Source organism: Alligator sinensis, unplaced genomic scaffold (assembly GCF_000455745.1).
Source record: "Alligator sinensis unplaced genomic scaffold, ASM45574v1 scaffold499_1, whole genome shotgun sequence".
NCBI lineage: Eukaryota > Metazoa > Chordata > Crocodylia > Alligatoridae > Alligator > Alligator sinensis.
In genome coordinates, this window is record NW_005841864.1 from 1,679,789 (window position 1) to 1,700,701 (window position 20,913).

The window sequence follows — 20,913 nt, forward strand, 5'->3', positions numbered from 1 at the left end:
GCCTTGGCAGGAGCCTCAAGTGAACTGGCCAGGGAAAGGGATTTAATTCCCCCCTCCCTGTCCCACCGGCATGGACCTGAGCTGGGGTCTGCCTGGAGCTCCCCGTTTGCTGCAGCAGCAGCAGCAGGGGCACAGCCAGACACCGGCCAGCATGGCCCCCTGAGGCAGAGGGGGCAGGGAGGGGGTTTATTCCTCCCTCTGTCCCTGAGAGACTGCAGCCGGGGTCTGCCAGCCCTGATTGCTGCCTCTGATCACTCCCTGCACAAAGCGAGCAGTGGAATAAGCTCCCTCCCTGCTCCCTTTGCCAGATGCCAGAAGGACTGGGGAAATAACCCTGTTCCCTGCCCACGCACCTATGGGGGCCATGACGGCTGGACTCTGGCTGGGCCCCTGCCCCTACCACTGGAGTGGCAAGGGGGAGGGTCCAGGACGGGGGCTGAAGCCCCTCTCATGGTTTCATGGGGAGCACAAGCCTCTTCCTGGTGGAGGGGGCTGCACTTTAGGCAGGAGTGGAAAAGAGCAGGGCAGTGTGCAGTGGTCAGCTGCCACAGACTAAGCGGGATAAGCAGTGGCACTGGGGCTCGGTGTGGCCATACCCCTCCAAGCCCTTCCTAGTTCCACTGTTGCTCGCCCTGCACAATGCAGCAGCTCTGACCACCCCGCTGCACTCCCACCCTCAGTGCAGCAACCCCACTGGGAACAAGCTTATGCTTTTGGCCATGCCCTCCCCCCTCCTGGAGTGGCAAGTGGGGTGCACAAGGCAGACGCCAGCTGGGATGCATGCTAGTGGGACAGGGATGGGGGAAATAAAATCCCTCCCTGGCCAGTTCACTTGAGGCTACTGCCAGATCTGGCCATGCCCCTGCCACTGGAACAGCGAGCATAGAAACACCTGGTAGGTCCATGCTGGTGGGACAGGGGAGGGAAGAGGGAATAAACCTCTTCCCTGGCCCCTTCACCTTAGGGGAGGCCAGCATCTGACCACACCCCCACACCTGCTGGCCCCTGATCCAGCTAGAGAGCAGAGGGGTGGGGCCATCCCTGCTCTACTGGAGCAGAAAGTACAGCCCCACCCAGGGCTGCAGAGCATACCAGGATGCTGGGGGACTCTGGTTTAATTTAAACCAGGAAGGGGTCTGGGACAGAAGTTCCATAACTCAGTTTGAGCTCAATCAGTTAAGTCTTATGCTACATTCAACCAGGTTTATCTCAAACAGGTTTTGGCCATTTTGGAACTGGCTTATCTGCACTGAACTTGTGTTCCATTATGGGTTTAAACTGGTTTCTGATCACTTAAATTGGTTTATGTGTAATGTCTCACCCTAGCCCTAATGAACAATTTCCAGCTCCAGTAATCCAGATCCGTGGTGAAACTCTGGAGATTTCCTTCTATGATGAAATGACTGGCTCTGTGGATGCAGAGAGACTGGTGTATGTGATGTACCTTGATTTTAGCAAGGCTTTTGATATGGTCTCTCACAACATTCTCCCAGGCAAGCTAAGGAAGTATAGGCTGGATGAATGGACTGTAAGGTGGATAGAAAACTGTCTGGAGCATCAGGCTCAGAGAGTAGTAATCAATGGCTCAATGTCTAGTTGACAGCTGGTACCAAGTGGAGTGCCCTAGGGGTCAGTTCTGGGGCCAGTTTTGTTCAATGTCTTCAACAACGACCTAGAAAATAGAATAGAGTGCACCCTCAGCAAGCTTGCAGATGACACTAAGCTGGGGAGAGTAGTAGATATGCTGGAGGGTAGAACTTGCTAGGATTCAGAGTGACTTAGACAAATTGGAGGATTGGGCCAAAAGGAATCTCATGAGGTTCAACAAGGACAAGTGCAAAGTCCTTAGGACACAACAATCCCATGCACTGGTACAGACTGGGGACTGACTGCCTGGGCAGCAGCTCTGCAGAAAAGGACCTGTGGATTACAGTGGACAATAAGCTGAATATGAGCCAGCAGTGTGCCATTGTTGCCAAGAAGGCTAATGGTATACTGGGCTGTATTGGTAAATACGTTTTCAGTAGGTCAAGGGACGTGATTATTCCCCTCTATTCAGCACTGGTGAGGCCACACCTGGAGTACTGTGTTCAGTTTTGGGCTCTCCACTAGCAAAAGGATGTGGACAAGTTGGAGAGAATCCAGTAGAGGGCAACAAAAAAGGTGAGGTGGCTGTGGGACATGACTTATGAGGGAAGACTGAGGGAACTGTGTTTATTTCTTCTAGAGAAGAGACTGAGAGGGGACTTAACAGCAGCTTCAACTACATGAAGCGGGGTGGGGTTGAAAGAGGATGCAACTAAACTGTTCTTAATGGTGGCAGATGTTGACTTGAAAATGGTATTTAAAGGCCTGTTTTTTGGAAATTGGCTTACAGTAGGGGGTGTGTGTGTGTGTATATATATATATATATATGCATTATAAGAGTTCAAGATGGGCAGCAGGGGTTAACTGATTTGTAAGAGCCTGGGTTTCACACACAGAGTTCCATATAGCCCTGGAAGCAGACAGGCTGTCTAGCATGACAAGATCAATGGATAGACAGCCTGAGAATTGAGGGGGGCATCCCATAACACGAAATCACAGCCTTCAAGGCAGACAGGTTGTCTAACACAGCAAGAAGACACACTCTGGATATCAAGGAAGTATGTACCATACTATCCCATAACACGAGATAACTGAAACCAGCTACAAGGCCCAAGAGCAGGAAAGGGGCCTGAGTTGTGGTTTGGGGGGAACAGACCAAATTAGGAGAAGGCCTGGAAGGCTACGTGAACTTGTGACCACAGAGGGACAACCAACTAGAGATAGCCACAAATGAAGAGTCATCAGGAGTCATCGAGAAGGAAGGAGAATACAAAATCAGAGACTTGAGAGTAACAAAGGGTCCCCCCCCGGCCGTCTCGCCTTGCTGTCCCTCTTTCTTTTCCTTTGTCTCGTCCCTCCTCGTTCCTCCTCTTCCTCCCTGAGAGGGGTCCCCATCCCCATCCCCTGGGAAGGGTTCCCGAGGCCACCATGGACTGAGGACACACCAGCAGCCCGTCTCATACACCCCACTGGAGGGGGGCTGTGGGCCTCAGCATCCCACCTCCAGACTGTTGACACCTAAGAGAATGAGCCTCAGAGTAAAGACTGCATCCCGACCAGATGACTGATGACAGCCCTAGGTAGATATAGAATTGCTTGATTGTTTGTATTGTTGCTTTTTTGTTATCACTCTGTATCAGTAAATTTGCCTGTTATCGAATGGAAATGTCATGGTCTGAGGGTTGTGCTCACCCGGAACAAAGGTATAAGGGCTTGGTCCTAAATCCAGTGCCAACAGCAGATGACAGAACAAGGAGCAACAGTCTCAAGTTGCAGCAAAGGAAGTTTAGGTTAGATATTAGGAAGAATTTTCTCTCTAGGAGGGTGATAAAACACTGGAACAAGCTACCCAGAGAGGTGGTGGGACCTCCATCCTTGGAGGTTTTCAAAACTCAGCTATACAAAGCTTTGGCTGGGATGATCTAGTGGGGGATGGTCCTGCTTTTAGCAAGGAGTTGGACTAGATGACCTCCTGAGATTCCTTCCAACCCTAACTTCCTATGATTCTATAACACTGGGTATTTCCCATACCTCTCTCACAGAAGGCTGACTTCGATGAAGAAATCCAACATAGGCCCAAACATGCAAGTGCAGCCTTTGGATACCTGAAGAAACAGGTGTCTGATGTCATGTTTGACAATCATGAAGTCAGATCCAAAACCAAGCTCAAGGTTTATCAAGCAGTCATGATCCCCACCTTGCTGTATGGAGCTGAGACCCGGCCAACATACAGAAGACATCTAAAGTTGTTGGAAAAGTACCATCAATGCTGTCTGTGGAAGATCCTCAGAATCCAGTGGGAAGACAGATGCCAACATAAGCATCCTCCTGCAAGCAAACACCATAAGTAGTAAGTGATGATCATCCAACATCAACTTGGTTGAGCTGGCCATGTCATCCAGATGTCCAGCTCCAGACTCCCAAAGCAAGCTTTATTCTCCCAGCCCAGCCAAGGCACACACTCAAGAGGAGGGCAGAGAAAGCATGTCAAGGATGTTCTCAAGGCCAACTTTAAAAAAATGCAACATGGCCATCAACTTGTAGGAGACTATTGCCCAGAACTGGGCCAAATGGAAGAAGAGTGTGCTGCAGGGATCTCAGTACTTTGAAGCCTCAGGACAACAACAGGAGATGGAAAAGCGGGAGCAGCAGAAACAGCATGTCACAGACCCAATCAAGAATCCAGAACCATCCACCCCACCTGGAAACACATGTCCAAGCTGCAGTAGAGAGTCTGTCAGTCTCAGATAGGCCTAATCAGTCATCTTCAACACAGAGATTAGACAGTCATGGAAGAGGGTCATCTTTGATTACAAGTGATTTCCAAAGAAGAAGATAATCATGCCTTCATTTTTCTGGGAAGACGTACTCTGTGTGCTGTGGATTGTGATTTACAGGTATGCCTACCTAGCAGAAGTGTTACTTACAATGCTGAGAAGGTAGCTTTGGAAACAATTTCCCTAATATTGCTGTTATCTACACCAAGCTCACACCAGTGCAACTCTTGATATTCTAAGAGTTTATCCAGATTCATACTCACATATGGGAAAAAATCAGGCCAACTATAATTACTTCCACTTCCGTATGCTATTCATTATATTTAGTGACTATAGCCTCCTAATAAGCCAAGGGTTTGCCTTCCTAATATGCAAACTAAAGCAAATAATTTTTTTCTTACCAATATTAGCTTATTATTTTATAGATAATATATAAATTGAGGCAAGCATGCAGAAAAAGTCATTGGCCTTTTATTTTTCATTATAATTTACAAAAAAAATTAAACAAAAATAGGAACTCTTATATTCAAGTTCTACAATATTCCAGAAGTAGATACTTTGTTCTGGATTTCATTTGCTGCATTATAGCCACATGTGGCTGGGGAATAAGAGAAAGACATACTGTTTCTCCTGATGCCAGGATTTATTATATGCTAAAGATGCACCGTTTGTCAGAAGTTGTTATAACATTGAGGTGATCTTGGAAACATGCAACAATCACTTTTTTTTTTTTTTTTTTTAAAGATTCCACAGTAGTGCATATTTAGGTCACAGTTCTTCTCCTTCTCAAGCTTCAGCTTAAATGATCTCATAGTAGGGAAAACAGAATTAGGCTGCTGACAGACATGAAAAAAAACCCCAAACAGAAATTTACTGGAAGAGGAAGCATGTTAGTTCGACCCAGCTCCCCAAAGTCTGTACAGATTGTGCACTTCAGCAGGGCTTTTTGGTGCTTTTATCTAACAGCAGATTGAATCAGCTGTTAGGTGACAGTGCCAAAAAGCCCCGCTGAAGCACATGATCTAAACAGATGTTGGGTGAGCCAGGTCAAACCAACGTGATGCCTCTTCTGGGCATGTGCTGCACTTGGTCTGGGGGCACACTGAGCTTCAAGTAAAGCACTGGGTTTCTTATTTTTCATGTTGGTAAGCAGAAAATACTGCTTATATTCATAGGGACTTTTAAATATCTTCATATCTGGTTGCGGTTGGATTGAAACATTTGGAATGAAAATCCTTATAGGGTTGAGGGATAAAAATTTGGAGCTTTTTGACACTTTCCACTTCACAAAGGGCAAGAGAAATCAGAAAGCCATTAAGTCATCTGTGTCAATCAAAGACATGCATATAACATAGTGTTGTGCATAGTGCAGATTTCACTCCTTTTCAGAATATGTTTGTTCTATCATAGACATTTTCTAATAAAAGAGAATAAATAATGTTTTGAATGTTGTAAATCCTCCATTAACCTATGCCATTATAGAGAACAGTGGCATCTTATAAAAAAAATACAGGTTTCCCTCATTTTATGAGGTAGATAAAAACTGTGCATAACTCAAACTTGCAAAAAGGGAAGCCACTTTACAAGGTAACAGACAAGGATACGTTGTGAGACCTTGACTGCAGCAGCAGCAGGTAAGTCTGCAGGGGTCCAGGCAGCACAGGGCTCTTCCCAGTGGAGGACTGGGCTGGGCTATGCTCAGGGCAGGTGGTGGTGGTACTGGGAGGGGGGCTACAGGGTGGGCTGCAGGCACCCCAAAATTTGCCATAGACCTCCCCGACATCCTTCCCAGCACTGCCGCCACCCACCCCAAGCACAGTGTGGCCCAACCCACCTGCCAGGAAGAACCCAGCTCCAGGGGCTGGGGTGAGTGGGGCCTCAGTCTGCCCCCCCTGCTGGTGGTGAGGGATGGAGTGTGGCTGGGGTAGGGGCTGGGGCAGAGGCAAGAACTGCACACCCAGGGTGGAACATGGGATGGGGGACATGGCTCCTGCTGCTACTGGGTGCTGCCATGGGCTAGAGCTGGTGGCTGTGCCTGGCTCTTCCCGGTGGGGGGATGGGTTGTGACACACTGCACTCAGGATGGGTGCTGGTGGCACTAGGAGGGCAGTTGGGGGGCCTACAGCAAATGTTGGGGTGGCTACAGCCTCCTCCTGTAGCCCCCCTCCCAGTGCTGCCACCACCTGCCCAGAGCACAGCCTGGCCCAGATTCTGGTGGGAAGAGTCCAGCATGGCCCCCAGCCCCAGCCCACAGCAGCAGCCCATAGCAGCAGAAGCCATGCCCCCCATTGCATGCCCAACAGCCAGAGTGGGCAGTGGCAGTGCTGGGATAGGGGGCTAATGGGGGGTTGTAGCCACGCCATAATTTGCTGAAACCCCCCCCAACTCCCTCCCAAGGCTACCACCACCTGCCCTGAGCACAGTGCAGCCCAAGCCCCACTGGGAAGAGCCCAGTCTCAGGGACTGGGGTAAGTGGGGCTTAAATCTGCCCCCTTGCTGGTGGTGTAGGAGGGAGTGGGGCTGGGCCTGGGGCTGGGGTCCAGCCCACAGCAGCAGCCCATAGCAGCAAGAGCCATGCCCCCCATCCCACGCCCCACCCTGGTTGTGCAGCACCTGCCCCAGCCCCACTCCCTCGCTCACCACTGGCAGGGGGGCAGATCAAGGCCCCTGCTCCTGCCTGTGCCCCATTTCTTCATCACTGGGCACTCAGTCTGCCCCCCCTCCCCCCACAGCCCTTTACCTTCCCTCCCAGACTTACCTGCTGCTGATCACATAAGAGTTAATTTACCTCACATATAACAAATTTTGGATATAAAAAGGGTCATCGCATAAGAGCAAATTTGCATATACAGAACCCGCATAAAGTAAGGAAAAACTGTAAGTGGCTCAGCCTTTCACAATGCTGCACATAGAGAAGCAATGTGAATAAGCTGTGAGAAGCAACATCAAATTTAAACAGGCCAATTACCTTAGGATATAAAGATATATAAAGTATAAACATAAATTGATGACACATCTTAAAACCATTTAGTCAATTCTAAACACTTGAATTGTCAACTACCAAGGAAAATAAATTAACTAATTGAGCTGCCTGAGCTATTAAGGCTTGGACTTCACTGTCAATGTCTTAGAAGTACCTTACTCAGTGATTAGTCAAGAAAGGGAGATGACCATGTTCATGATTGTGATGGGTCTTGATAAAAACAGGATGTAGGATAGCATAAGGATGAATGGATTTAATTTAAAGAGAGCTGAAGAGAGCTTTACTCTTAGGTAAAGCACATGTTCTTAAGTTGCTTATCGAAAGAAAAATGATTGATGCCCATTTGTAGGATTTTATTAAATTTAATAAGCAAAAGTCCACATTACAAAAATAAAACCCAGCTCCTATTGAATCTAAGTTATTAAAAATTCTGTGTAAGAATTAAACAGTACAATTGTCAAACTAGAAGCTAAAGCATTTTTTCAAAGGTACTGAACTAATATCAAATTGAAAAATTAGTTCATAAAAGCGAATGATATTTAATAATTGTAAACAGAAATCAATAGAGATGTGCATAGATTTGGTTATATTCCACTTAAAGATCTTTTATCCATGGCCGAATAATCAAGATTATTTAAATAATCCAAGGCCCAAAATAAACAATTGGTTGCATCTGCTTTAATGTCCTTGGGAAAACAACAGCTGTCTCCCTAGGTTTTACCTACATACTAGTGAAAAATGTAGATCTTTCTCCCTCTGCACCTTGGAAAAAAACCTCAGTGATAACTTTGGTAAAACTATGTAGTAAACAAAAGTTAACACAGTTAAACAATAACTTCACAAAGATGGATCTTGGTCAATGACAAGCAGGGATCCTGGTTTTCTCTGATAAAAAAAATTCACAAATTCTCTGATAAAACCCCCCAAATCTGCAGTTAAAATGAACTGCCTCTATGTATATAGGTATCAGTTAGACACAATGATTAATTGTTATGTAACCCTGGGCACGACACTACATGCGCCCTCACCTGAATAATGGGATCCTGGGGTACCCAGTAGCCCTGCCCAGCCCCCCTGGGAAGCTGCTGCAGTGCCCCCGAGTGGAGAGCCTCCCCTTACAATCTAGCACCCTCACAGACAATTCTCAAACTATTTACAGGATTTGATTATTTACAACATAATAAATAATCATTAAATAAGCACATGGATATACCGACTACTAAACCCTCAAGAATTTATTTACACAGTCTCTTACTTGCACACAGTGTACTGGGGATCCTGTGTGCGCTGCCCCTGGCGGGGTATCTCAGGGAGCAGGATTGTCTGTGTCCCTGCACGTGGTCTGTGGACGCTCCCTGGTGCTGGTGTCCGTCTCTGTGCTCCTGGGGTCTCCGGGCAGCAAGCAGCAACCCCTCTGCAGTTCCTGCAAGACAGCCTTCCCCTGCCTTTGACCTCCTTCCCTGGTTCTGCTGGGAGCAATGTCTGGGCTACAAGCTGTAGCAACCATCCTGCCCCACAGGCTCACAGCCCCAACAAATGCAGACCCTCCCTGGGCTTTGCCTGCCCCCTAACCACAGGAAAAACTGCTCCCCCTTTTATCCAAGCCTCTCAGCCAATCGCAGCTCAGGGCCCTTCCCGGGCTTTTGCTAATGGCTCTTTCAAAACTTTGCTGGGGTTCCATCACCCCTCCCACTTCCAACAGGGCTGCTTCCAAAACAGCTTCACTTGCCCTCAGAGCCTACAGTGTCCCCTCTGGGACAAACACTGTGTCTCTGCCAGGCAGCCCTTCGCATTCTGTTCAGGTGGGTCCATTTTTAAAAGCTGCTACAGTTATATTTACCATTCTAAAGCAATTTGGAAGCCTACCAGTACCTCAATCACTATAATAAAATAAATTCTAAATACCTATACATTTTGGCATTTGATTTTGGGTTTTTATCATGGAAAATCAGAACTCCCCCTGCCCAGTTTGCTTACCAGGATCCAGACCCCTCAATCCCCACCCACAGCCCCTGGGCCCTCCATCCCTGCCAGAGGGGGCCCCCATCTTAGGGACTCCGGTTCACAGGCCCCTACCCCCCGTGCAGCAACTGAGCCCCAGCTGCGACCTGCAGGAGGCAGCAGCTGCTGTGGGCTGAGGGGGGAGCAAACCATGGAGCCCAGCTCCTTCTCCATGGGCAGCACAGCCAGAGCAGAGGCCCTGCTGGGGTGCAGGGGGACTGCCCGCTGTGGATTCAGGCTCCCCACACTGCTGCCCTCCCCCCAGGGTCTCCGCAGCCCAGCAGGCAGGACCCAGCATGGCAGAGCAGGGCGGGGTCAGGCAGGGAAGCTTGTTGCTGTTGCCACGAGCCCTGTGCTGCCATGGCAAAGCAACCCCTGCCTGCCCAGCAGCAGCAGGGGTAGCAACATGGGTTTGTGCCCCTCACTGGTGATGGGGGCAGGGGGCACCTTGCCAGGGTGGCATGGAGCTCCTGGCAGCTGAAGTGAGCTTCCCCACCTGGCTCCATTCTGCCCTGCTGTGCCAGGCCCCACCAGTTGGGCTCTAGAGGCCACAGAGGGATGGCAGCAGGGCAGGGATCCCAAGCCCACAGCAGGGAGCATGCACCTACCCCACCCACAGATCTGGGGGGAACATGTTTCCATGCCCTCCCTGGGAGTGTACGCAGCAGTGGAGAGCTAGCCCCTCCACACCTCCGGGACAAGCTGCCTACAGCCCCATCCTGGTCCCTGCCTGTGCCTGTGGCCACACATTCTGGCCCCAGGCTCCAAGCCCCATATACCACCCAGCTGGGCAGCACCCCAGACCCATCCCTGCCCAACTCCCTCCCTTCCTCGCTAGGGGGGCCTCAATCTCCCCAATGCCAGACTTACCTGCAGGAACTTCACTCCAAGTTGCCTGCCTGCCTGACCACCCTTCGCCTGCTCCCACCAGCCCCTTGCAGGCTAGAACTCTGCCAGCCTGCAGAGAGCTCTTTGCAAAAGTGGAAAATTTGCGTGCTTCTCCCTTAAAATGAGAAATCTGCCTTTTTCTCAGTTAAAAGGGAAAATCCACTGGGTTTTTTCCATTTTTCTGTGGGAAATGGAAAACCTGGATACCTGATGACAAGTGGTGGTCCTATGCAGTGTGGTAATACTACTAGTTCATTACTAATAATAAAAAAGATTTGCAGTTTCTCAGGATGCTAACCCAAAAAAGAACTCTTGCATAAATATCTTCACAGAGATAGCATTTAGGATTATTTAACCATGAGGATATTTCTTACTGTTGCAGTTCATCATACCTGTGTACACATGTGTTTTAACCCCTTAAAATAGGAAATATCTTAAACAAAAATAGAATTATTACAAGTAAAGCACATTATAAACATGTGTTTAATCTCTAACTCATAATCTGTAGACACATGAAATTTTAATTTACAGTCAGAATACTAAGTGAAGTAGCATGTGGGACAGTACTTTAATGCTACAGGGGCCTTTCGAGTGCTGAAAGGGGTAAGGTGGCAGAGCTGTAAGTGGTAGCCATTACTTCGGCTGTGTGTAGATGATCCAACTTGGAAAGCAGAATCAGTCAATTTCTTCAGATGTTTTTGCTAGTCAGAAAACACAGGGCCTCCTGGCTTGATTGTTCTTATCAACATGTTCTTTTTCACTCCACTTTGCAAAGTTTCCTTGTAATATCTTTGAACATATCAGTTGTGAAGTATATGGGTAGCTCCAATAGCATAGTTCAATCAAATTAAAAGAATTCATTCTTTGAATTACATTACTCTGAAAAATTTTATGCAACAGTGGAAAATTCCTCGATCTGTGACATTATATATTGGATGTTTTGTAGAACCCCAAAAATAATGAAAAAAAGAACAGGAGAACAGATTAGACCAAACAATAGGCCACTTCTTGGGGTACAGTCAAAGGATTCTGTATAACTTGGAGAGCTGTACCAGGTATTTAAACAAAGTAACTGCATAATAAAACACAACATTTTATCCAGACACTTCCTGTACCCTGAAATATTTCTAAAAATAAATTCAGACATCTGTACCAAACTTTCACGCATGTGTGAATGCACATATACATGTACAGCACAATTGGGAAATTGGCAGTTATTGGCTAACTAGGTAAAAGTATACAAAGCTTTTGCTGGGTATAATTCAGAGCTCATAATTAATCTAAAAGAAAAAAAAGTTGTTTCTAAATTCAATGTGATCTTCATCTAAGAAGAAAATAACATAATTTTACCACCCCTGTTTCTGTTACCCTTGAATCATTAGGTGATCAAGGGTGAATGAATAGGTGACAAAACAAAGAAAATAGGATGAAGAGAAGGTACTTGACAGGAATAATTGCCCTCAAAGAAGTCCTTACCTACCAGGAAACTATTCCTATTTTCTGGAAGTGGGTGACTAATTAACGACGCAGTTTGAGCTTGGAGGAGGAATGTACCTGTTACTGGAACAGCTGATGAGATAATGCCTTCTCAGCTCCACTTTGCTAAATGAAAAGATTGCAGCACGAAGACTTGGATATTTTTTTTAATTACATAGCTTGGTTGGCATTTTCTATCTTTGCTGAGCCTAGACCTTCCCTTTAGAGCTAAGGGTTGTTAGACAAGAATCCCTAGAAAATTAGGGTTGGAAGGGACCTCAGGTGGTCATCTAGTCCAACCCTCTGCTCAAAGCAGGACCAACTCCAACTAGATCATCCCAGTCAAGTCTATGTCTAGCTGTGTCTTAAAAACCTCAAAGGATTCAGATTCCACAACCTGTCTGGGTAACCTGTTCCACTGCTTTACTACTTTCTGAGCGTTTTTCCTGGTATCTAACCTAAACTTCCCTTGCTGCAACTTGAGACCATTGTTCCTTGCTCTGTCATCTGCCACCACTGAGAACAGACTAGCTCCATCCTCTTCATAACCGCCCTTCAGATAGTTGAAGGCTGCTATTAAATCCAGTCTCAGTCTTCTCTTCTCCAGACTAAGTCCAGTTCCCTTAACATCTCCTCAGAAATTCTGTTCCCCAGCCCCCTAACAATTTTGGTTGCCCTCCACTGGACTCTCTCCAATTTGTCCACATCCTTTCTGTAGCGGGTGCCCTAAAATTAGACACGCTACTCTACACGTGGCTTCACCAGTGCAAGCATAGAGGGGAATAATCACTTCCCTCAATCTGCTGGCAACTCTCCTGCTAATGCAGCCCAGTATGCCATTAGCCTTTTTCACAACAAAGGCACACTGTTGTCTCATATTCAGCTTATTATTCATTGTAACCCCCAGACACTTTTCTGCAGAGCTGCTGCATAGCCAATCAGTCCCCAATCTGTACCAGTGCATGGGATTGTTCTGTCCTAAGTGTAGGACTTTGCACTTGTACTTGTTGAACCTCCTGAGATTTCTTTTGGTCCAATCCTCCAATTTGTTGAGGTCTCTGAATTCTAACTATACTGTCCTACGTATCTACTACTCCCCCCAGCTTGGTGTCATCTGCAAACTTACTGAGGGTGTACTCCAACCCATCTTCCAGGTAATTTATGAAGTTATTGGACAAAACTGACCCCAAGACCAACCTCTGGGGCACTCTACTTGATGCTGGCTGCCAACTAGACATCTAACCATTCATTACTACCTTTTTGAGCCTGGTGATCCAGCCAGTTTTCATACAGTCCATTCATTTAACCCACACTTCCTTAGTCTGCTTGCAAGAAGATACCTTTAGTTTTCAAATATGGTTTACCAATTTAAAAAGTTAGCCAAAGAATGTACAGCATGTCAACAGATACAGAATACTCTAGAGTGTACAGTAGAGTGAATCCATGGATAGATACAGAGTGAAGCCATGGGTACTATGTCCATACATACATAAATACAGATTTCTACCACATCAGTGTATATGTATGGCATTCAAGGGATTTTTCCAAAACCAAAGAACAAATGTTGTAAATAATGCTTACTCAAAATGGCTACAGATATTTTGCTTATAATGTATAGCATCAGCATGTAAAAACAAAGAAGTGTGTACTTTGAATGAAATGCTATCCCAGAGTGGATCATGGGTGATAACAATCCTTATTTTACTTCAGCAGAATTTCAGTAATTCATTGTATTAAATGGCATCCACCTTCAAATGATTTGTTCAAACACTGAAAGGGGATTATAATCTGTAAGGTTAGAAAATGGTAATGAGAAAAAGCATAGGTGCTGAATTTTATTTTTGCCTGGGGGGGGCCTAAGATCATGACCCCTACCCTGGCAGCATGGCCAGAGCAGAGCCAAGCACAGCCTGTGTGGGCCTGGGGACAGATGCAGGCTGCCTGCTGCAGGCTCAGGACTCCCTGCCCCCTTGCCTTCCCCCCCAAGAGCCCATGGCAAGGTGCTTCCTGCCTGTTCAGCAGCAGCAGGGGGCACAACTCCATGCTGCTGACCCTGCTGCTGCCTTATGGACAGGGGGTACCTCACCATAGCAGCATGGCTGATGCAGGGCTCCTGGGGAGAGCCTGTAGTAGATAGCCTGCATCTGCTCCCACCCCACACACAAATCTGGGGGGAACATGCCTCCCCCCCATGTTCCCTTCCACAGGAGTGTACACAATGGCCACACAGTGGCAGGGAGCTGCCCCATCCCACTGCCCTGGACAAGCTGCCCATGGCTCTGTCCTACTCCTCACCCTGGCCCCAGGCCCTATGCACTGCCCTGGCTGGACAGTGCTCCCAGGTCCAGCCCTTGCCCCACTCCCCTCCCTCATGGTGGAGGCCTCAATCTGCTTCCCCCCCACCACACCATAGACTTACCTGTAGGCATCTGGAGGAGCTGCTCTCTACCGCTACCTAAAGCTTATTCCTGGCCACATGCATGTGTGTGCATGCACACATGCACATGTCACCCTCTGCGTCCTACTCCCCACAGCCCCTTTCAGGCTGGAATCTGCCAGGCTGCAAGGGGAAACCCATCATCTCCTGCATTTGTCCATGGTGAACAGAAAACCTGGATCTCTACATGATACTGGGAATCGAGGTATTGCCCTCCTCCCCATCACTAGGAAGATCCTTTTCTTGAATCTGAACTGATGGCTCCCTCTTGCCAAGGAAATCCTTCCTGTGTCTCAGTGGGGCTTCAGACCATTGAGAGGCACCATGGACATGATTTTTGTGGCCTAGCAAATCCAGGAAAATGCCAAGACCAACACCAGGAACTGCATATGAACTTTATTGATTTAACCAAAACCTTTGACTCGGTTAATAGTGAGGCTCTATGGAAGATCTTATTGAAGTTTGGCTGCCCAGGGAAATTTATCACCGTCCTAAGACTCCTTCCTTCATGTCCAGATGACTGCTTCCATCCTATACAGTGGCTCCACTCTGAAGCCCTTTGCCATTCAAACTGGCGTCAAGCAGGGCTGCATGATTGCACCAATTTTGTTTTCCATCTCCCTTGTGGTCATCAAGATCCATGACCATTTGCCACATGACATTGGCATCAAGTACAGGATGGACAGGAACTTTTTCAATCTCTCCTGCCTCCATGGCAAAACCAAAGTTACTTGGGCCTCAATTGTACAACTTCAGTACACCAATGATTGTGCTGTCATTGCTCATACTGAGGAGGACCTACAAATGGCTCTTAATTGTTTTTCTCAAGTATACCAGTGCCTGAGACTGAACCTTAACATTGGAAAATCAAAGGTTCTTCATCATCCTGCTCCCAGTCTATCAACCCCCTCCAGCAAAGATGCTCATTGATGGACAGGAGCTGGAGAATGTTGAACACTTTGCATACCTCGGCAGCCATCTATCTAAGAAAGCCAACATTGATGAGGAGTTCCAGTATAGGACCCAATGTGCTAGCTTGGCCTTTGGAAGATTGAATCATCATGTGTTCAACAATTACAACATCAGGACTTGAACAAAGCTTCTACTATATGAGTTGTGGTGTTCCCAACTTTTCTCTCTGTGAAGCTTTGGTGATCTACAGGGACCACCTGAAAAGCCTGGAAGACCATCACCAGTGCTACCTCTGGACAATGCTTGGCATAAAGTGGAAGGATTGTTGCACAAATGCCAGTGTCCTCACTGACACTAACACCACCAGTGTGGAAACTTCAATTATTCAACATGAGTTGCGGTGGACAGGGCATTGTGTGCACATACCTGATGTACATCTACCAAAACAAATGCTATACTCCCAACTCAGCCAAAGACAAAGGACACACAGGGGCCAGTGGAAATGCTTCAAGGACACCATCAAGGCAAACATTAAGAAGTGTGGCATTGACACCACAACTTGGGAAAAATTAGCCCAGGACAGGGCTACATGGTGATGCCTTGTGAGAGAAGGCACATTTTACTTTGAGGAAAACAGTCTTCTGGAGGCAGAAAAATGACAGAAATGGAAGGAAAAGAAACAAGACCGAGAAATCCATGGTCCAGCCCTCCCTTCAGCCACTGCCTGTGTCATTTGACACAATTTTTGGGCTCTAAGGGCATTTATACACATACCTTTGTCTACTCTGACGCACCAGAAATTCAGCATTTTGGAGCAGACTTGAGTAATCTAGTCTGCAGAGCACACTAGTTGACGTACCTGGTGCTGCATTGCATGCGTTTGTATAAATGGCAAAATGTGTGTCAGCGCACAGAAAATGGAGGTGGTGCACTTTTGAACTAAAACAACTTTGATTTGTTTTAGTTCAAAAGCATGCTGCCTCCATTTTCTCAGCGCTGATGCGTATTTCACCATTTATAAAAATGCATGCACTGTGGTACATGCATATGTACAAATGCCCTCTGATTGACCTTCTTAGCCATCAATGAACTCATTTACAATCCTTTACTTGACCTGTGGGAGTGATCATTCTTGATTGATGACAACCACATAAAGTACTGCTGAATACCAGGTGAAAATTTCACATGGCCTTCATAGCTATCACTAGGGCAAAGGAGCATTGCAGTATACTCTCATGGAAGTGCATATAAGAAAATTACATCCAAAAGAAATAGTTGTAGATCTTGGCCAAATGAAAATAAAAGAGAATTTCTGACCAGTGTTGTTTGAGGGTCCAGGAGTTCCAATAAATTTAGTGGGTCTCATATAATATATGCAATGTTAGCAACAGGAGAATAGCAAAGGGAGTCAGGGGAAACTGCAAACAAATAATTAATAATTTGTTACTGAAGAGAAAAGTACGCAGCAGAATCAACGTATGAATTTGGATGTGTTGAGAGAAGAGGCATGTAGAATAATATATCATAGCAAGAATGGCAGACATAATTGTGATTTCAGTTCTGCAGTGATTTTTTACTAACATCCTGGTTTCACTTTCCCATAACTTACTGAAACTGTCTTCATTCCAGCTGAATTTTTCAGTATATAGTTTCTTTCATGTGATTCTTTTTAATTTCATGAAAATAAACCATTCAGCCGTTTTTAAAACAAAAGTGATGAAAATGTGTTTTCCTATATATAAACCATGTTTTCCTACACAAAACTAAAAAATCTTGTGACCTTTTCAAAACAGTTTTACAGTCAAAATGGCTGACAATTGAAGGTTGAAATTTGGCAATGAAATTGTCCCCACTGAACAGATAATTAATAAAGATGTTCCGTAGCACTGGGCCATGAGCAGATCCCAGCAGGATGATGATATTCCATTACACTAACTTTTTTACAGTATATCACTTAGACAGTTTTTAATCTATCTAATGTGAGCTAGATCGATTTTTGTATATTGCAAATTTTTTTTTATCAGAATCTCAGGCAACTCTAAATCAAATACCTTCCAAACCCTAAGTATATTATATATCAACACAGTTACCATTATTATCCAAAATATTATAAAAAACTATATGAAACTTTTTTGATAAGACACATTTTCCATAAAGCCATGTTGACTGGCATTATGTTACCATGTTAACTTTCCTAATGGCGTGCAACATCAAATCTTCCATGATTTTGCCCAATATCAAAGTCGGGTTGCTGTTTCCTTAAAAAGGAAAACCAAGCAATAGAGAAAGAAATGTAAGGCTAGATCTCTAAAATGAGTCTTGGAATCAGAGTATCTCAAAAGGGAATGGCTCTGTTTTCAAAAAACAAGATACCCCAGATCTATGAGAAAACTCAGTTTGTTTAAAAATATTGAGCAGGTCAGCTTTCTACAGGTTTGTGGGGAGAAAATTACCACAGGATTCCTAAAATGCGTGCTAAGCTATTTAAGAAGAAAATGTAAAAGGGGAACAGTATATGTATATACTTGAAAAAAAATTCTAATCAGGCAGGCCCAGCAGTGGGAATACCAGAGAAGGCAAATACTCATTTTTTCCACGTAATATATTAATATAACTACTTTATTTCTCAAAATAACAGGGCCTTGCTGATACAGATACACCCCCAGATGAACTGATACCTCTGCAGCCACTTACCATAAAAGAAAGGATTTTCTCTCCATTTCAGCTAATTCTTTTGTCCAAGCAGGGTGGTAAATCTGGAGTATTATACCTTGCTACAGTGTGAAGATACTGCAATGAGAGAACTTTTTTCATGGAAGCCAAATTATCTGAGACATTCCTGGGTGAAGCACTGTGATCCACTGAAACAGAATGAAACAGAACTAGATTTAAATACTGAAGGTGAAAACTAACAATTGCCTTGAATATAGGTCAAGCAGTCTTACTGCTTATTTGTGGGTTTTATGTTTTTAAGTATAGGTTATTCTTAAGTGCTATTGTTTAAATCTGGAAATTAAGCCTGTTTGATACTTGTTTCGTTTAAGACATCCCCCTCCACTAAGACATCTCTCTCCTCATTGTTCTCCACAATTCAGACCAGGAGTCATAGTACTGTGTACAAACACAACTACAGAAATGTGACTCACTCATGCCTGGTCGCACTATTTTCTTTAACGTTTTGCTAAATGTAAGATCTGCCTGTGTTTGGTTGACTTTAGTTCATTAGATCATTGGAGCTAACATAGGAATATGAAGAAAGTGAGCTATTTCTCTCAAGTCACAAAATGTTTAACATTAATTCTTGTATGGGCCTGAAGACTGCGTGAAAAATGACATAGAAATTGCTATTTTTACTTTATACATTTATCTTTAAATTTTAAAATCTTCTCCTTGAAAAAATCCTTGTAGAAACAGGTAAGAAAGTTACATTGAACTAATTATTTTATATAGATGCTAATCTTTCCATTGTTTACTATTGTAACCAGTGTAATCATAAATCTTACTATCTTTAAAATTTATCAGGAGCATTTTGGATGACTTTTCATTTAGACCTGAGAAGCCCAATCAGAATCTCAGATGCCCAGTCAATGCCCATCCTCAGAGCCCAATATGCAAGCGGAATATCTGCATGTTTGAGCCTGACCCAGATCCTACTGAAGTCATTGACTTGTTTCTCCACTGGCTCTAGTGACAGTTGGATCAAGCTTCTAATACGTAGATTTCCTAACAGTTTAATGATGCATCTCAAAATTGATAATAAATATCCATGCTAGTTAATGAATCATCTGTGAAAGTTAGTTTATTTAGTTAGCAGAGATAGAGATATACAGTTTATTACCAGTTATCACTCAAAGATTAATGAAAAAGAACAGTGTCAGTAAGAGAGAGAACTTTCTTTGGCCTGCTCCATTTTTCTAAGCAGTGTCTGGAATTGTCTCCAGATATAACATTCTGCTTTACAAGCTTAAGAGTTAAATTCAGTACAGGTACCACATAAAGAAAGAATCCTCCTGTCCTTAAGTCACACTGTTAAGAGTCTCTTTGACCTCTTATGTAGAGTCAGAAGCCTCTTTTTTGTAAACTTCCTTCTCCTTGGGAAACTGAATGGCTGAGATCCATAGGAGACAACCTCCTAAACCAGAATGGAAATAATTCTTGTAAAAATGGGATATGCAGGTGTGTGTTCTGCTGCTGTAAAGGGCCTCTGCACCTGCGGAGGAGAAGGACAAGATTTCACCCTATGTTATTAGCTTAACTGGTTTTAAAACAATAGTTAGTCACACTGCAATCTAATGAAGTGCAAATAGCCTAGATGCTTTTAGCTCTATGTGCCTAAGAAGAGCTGGAACTTGAAAAGTAAATGACTGGGTTATTTAGTTCTTAGCGGAAGTGAATTTTAGATTCCCTCTCATATTTAAAAAATAAATAAAGTCGGTGCTGGTAATTCAGCAGTCATCACTCCTAATTCTAAGTTGTTGTAGCTTTCTAGGGAAGTCTATAGTGAAATACCTCAGAGAAACTTACCTTTCTAGAAAGACTGTTCACAAAAGGCAAAGAATCTCTGTGTATGTATGTGCTTTTAATTGCCTTATTTGTTTCTTAGTGGCAATAACATTAGTAATTCTGTTATCTCTTGCTGTCTACTCCATTACCAAAAGAATGCTGAAAAATAATTTAACTAAAAGCAATTTCAGACTACTCATTTAAGGTGAATCTTAATTTTGTGCATTTGGAATAGTGCCACTTCAAAATAAATGCCACAGTAGTGTGGAGTGTACTCTGGCTCTTGTGACCTTTCTAGTAGTATACCCCCTCTGCATAATAGACTCTAGGTCTCCACTTTTGCCCAAGGATGGAGCCCAGGAATTCTGCTGTCCTGAGATTGAGTCTATTTCTTCAGTGCCTCTGCTTTTTACCAATATTCATGTAGCTGGTTCAAATGAGTATAAGTTATGGCATGGGTCTAATAGCAAAATGGGGGCAAGATGCCTACAGAAGCAGCTGAGCCCTAGGGGCACATTCACATAGGCAAGCACGTATGCTTGCAGCAGCTCAAATAGAAGTGGTGCAAATTTGAGCTGGGGCTTTTTGCCTCAGCACACATGCTCAGACATGCACTTTGTTGTGGAGCAAATTGTGCCACTTGGGGCAAAATAACTCTGCCTGGCTGCTCTCAGATCTGCAGCCAGGGGGAGCTAGAGCCTGGGTCCAGCACCTGTGCTTTCCCCAGCAATATAAAAACCTTCCCTGGCCAGCAGCTCAGGATTACTTGCCCTCAGGAGCTTCTGGGCCCAGCCATTTGATATCTGGGGACACTAGCCTCTTGTGTCAGCCAAACTGCTGAAGCAGCATCCCAAATTCACTTTTTAAAATACCTCCAAATCCACATTCTTACAAAATTAGGACAAAAGAGAGAGAAAGGGGGATTGATCAGTTGGGCAATGTTTTATTGCTATATTTACAATGTTAAAGAAATCTGGAAGCCTGCCAGTATCTCTAGTATCATAATAAAAGTAATCCTAAATATCTATGTGTTTAAATGTTTGATTTTGATTTCCTTATCATATGGTGGGTGTGTGATAGGGAGATGTGTGGTTTGCAGGAAGAGGTGGGAAGGAGGGTGGGGGGGGATGTGGGTGGGTGTGGAGGAATGTGGGGGGATGTGAGTCACTGTGTGGGTAGGTGTGGGGGGACTGCGGATGTGGGGGGTGCTTTGGAGGAGTGGGTGCCCTGCATGAACACCTCATGCCCCTGGAGGTTGGCGGGGCACAGCGGTGCTGGTGGCAGTGGGAGCGTGGTGGCAGTGGTAAGTAGGGAACTCCAACAGATGCCACTGGCACTGTCAGCAGGGG

General features: G+C 45.1%; 1 long non-coding RNA gene across 1 annotated transcript in view; it reads right to left on the reverse strand.

The window, feature by feature from the left end:
* Positions 1 to 17,812: 17,812 nt before the first annotated feature.
* The window catches only part of LOC112552129, a 14,389-nt gene continuing 11,288 nt past the window's right edge, over positions 17,813 to 20,913 (reverse strand). Inside the window, exons 2-3 of the long non-coding RNA XR_003096490.1 lie at positions 19,108 to 19,271; positions 17,813 to 17,922 (exon numbers count right to left, since the gene is read on the reverse strand). This is a non-coding gene — a long non-coding RNA (uncharacterized LOC112552129). The remainder of the gene's footprint in view (positions 17,923 to 19,107; positions 19,272 to 20,913) is intronic.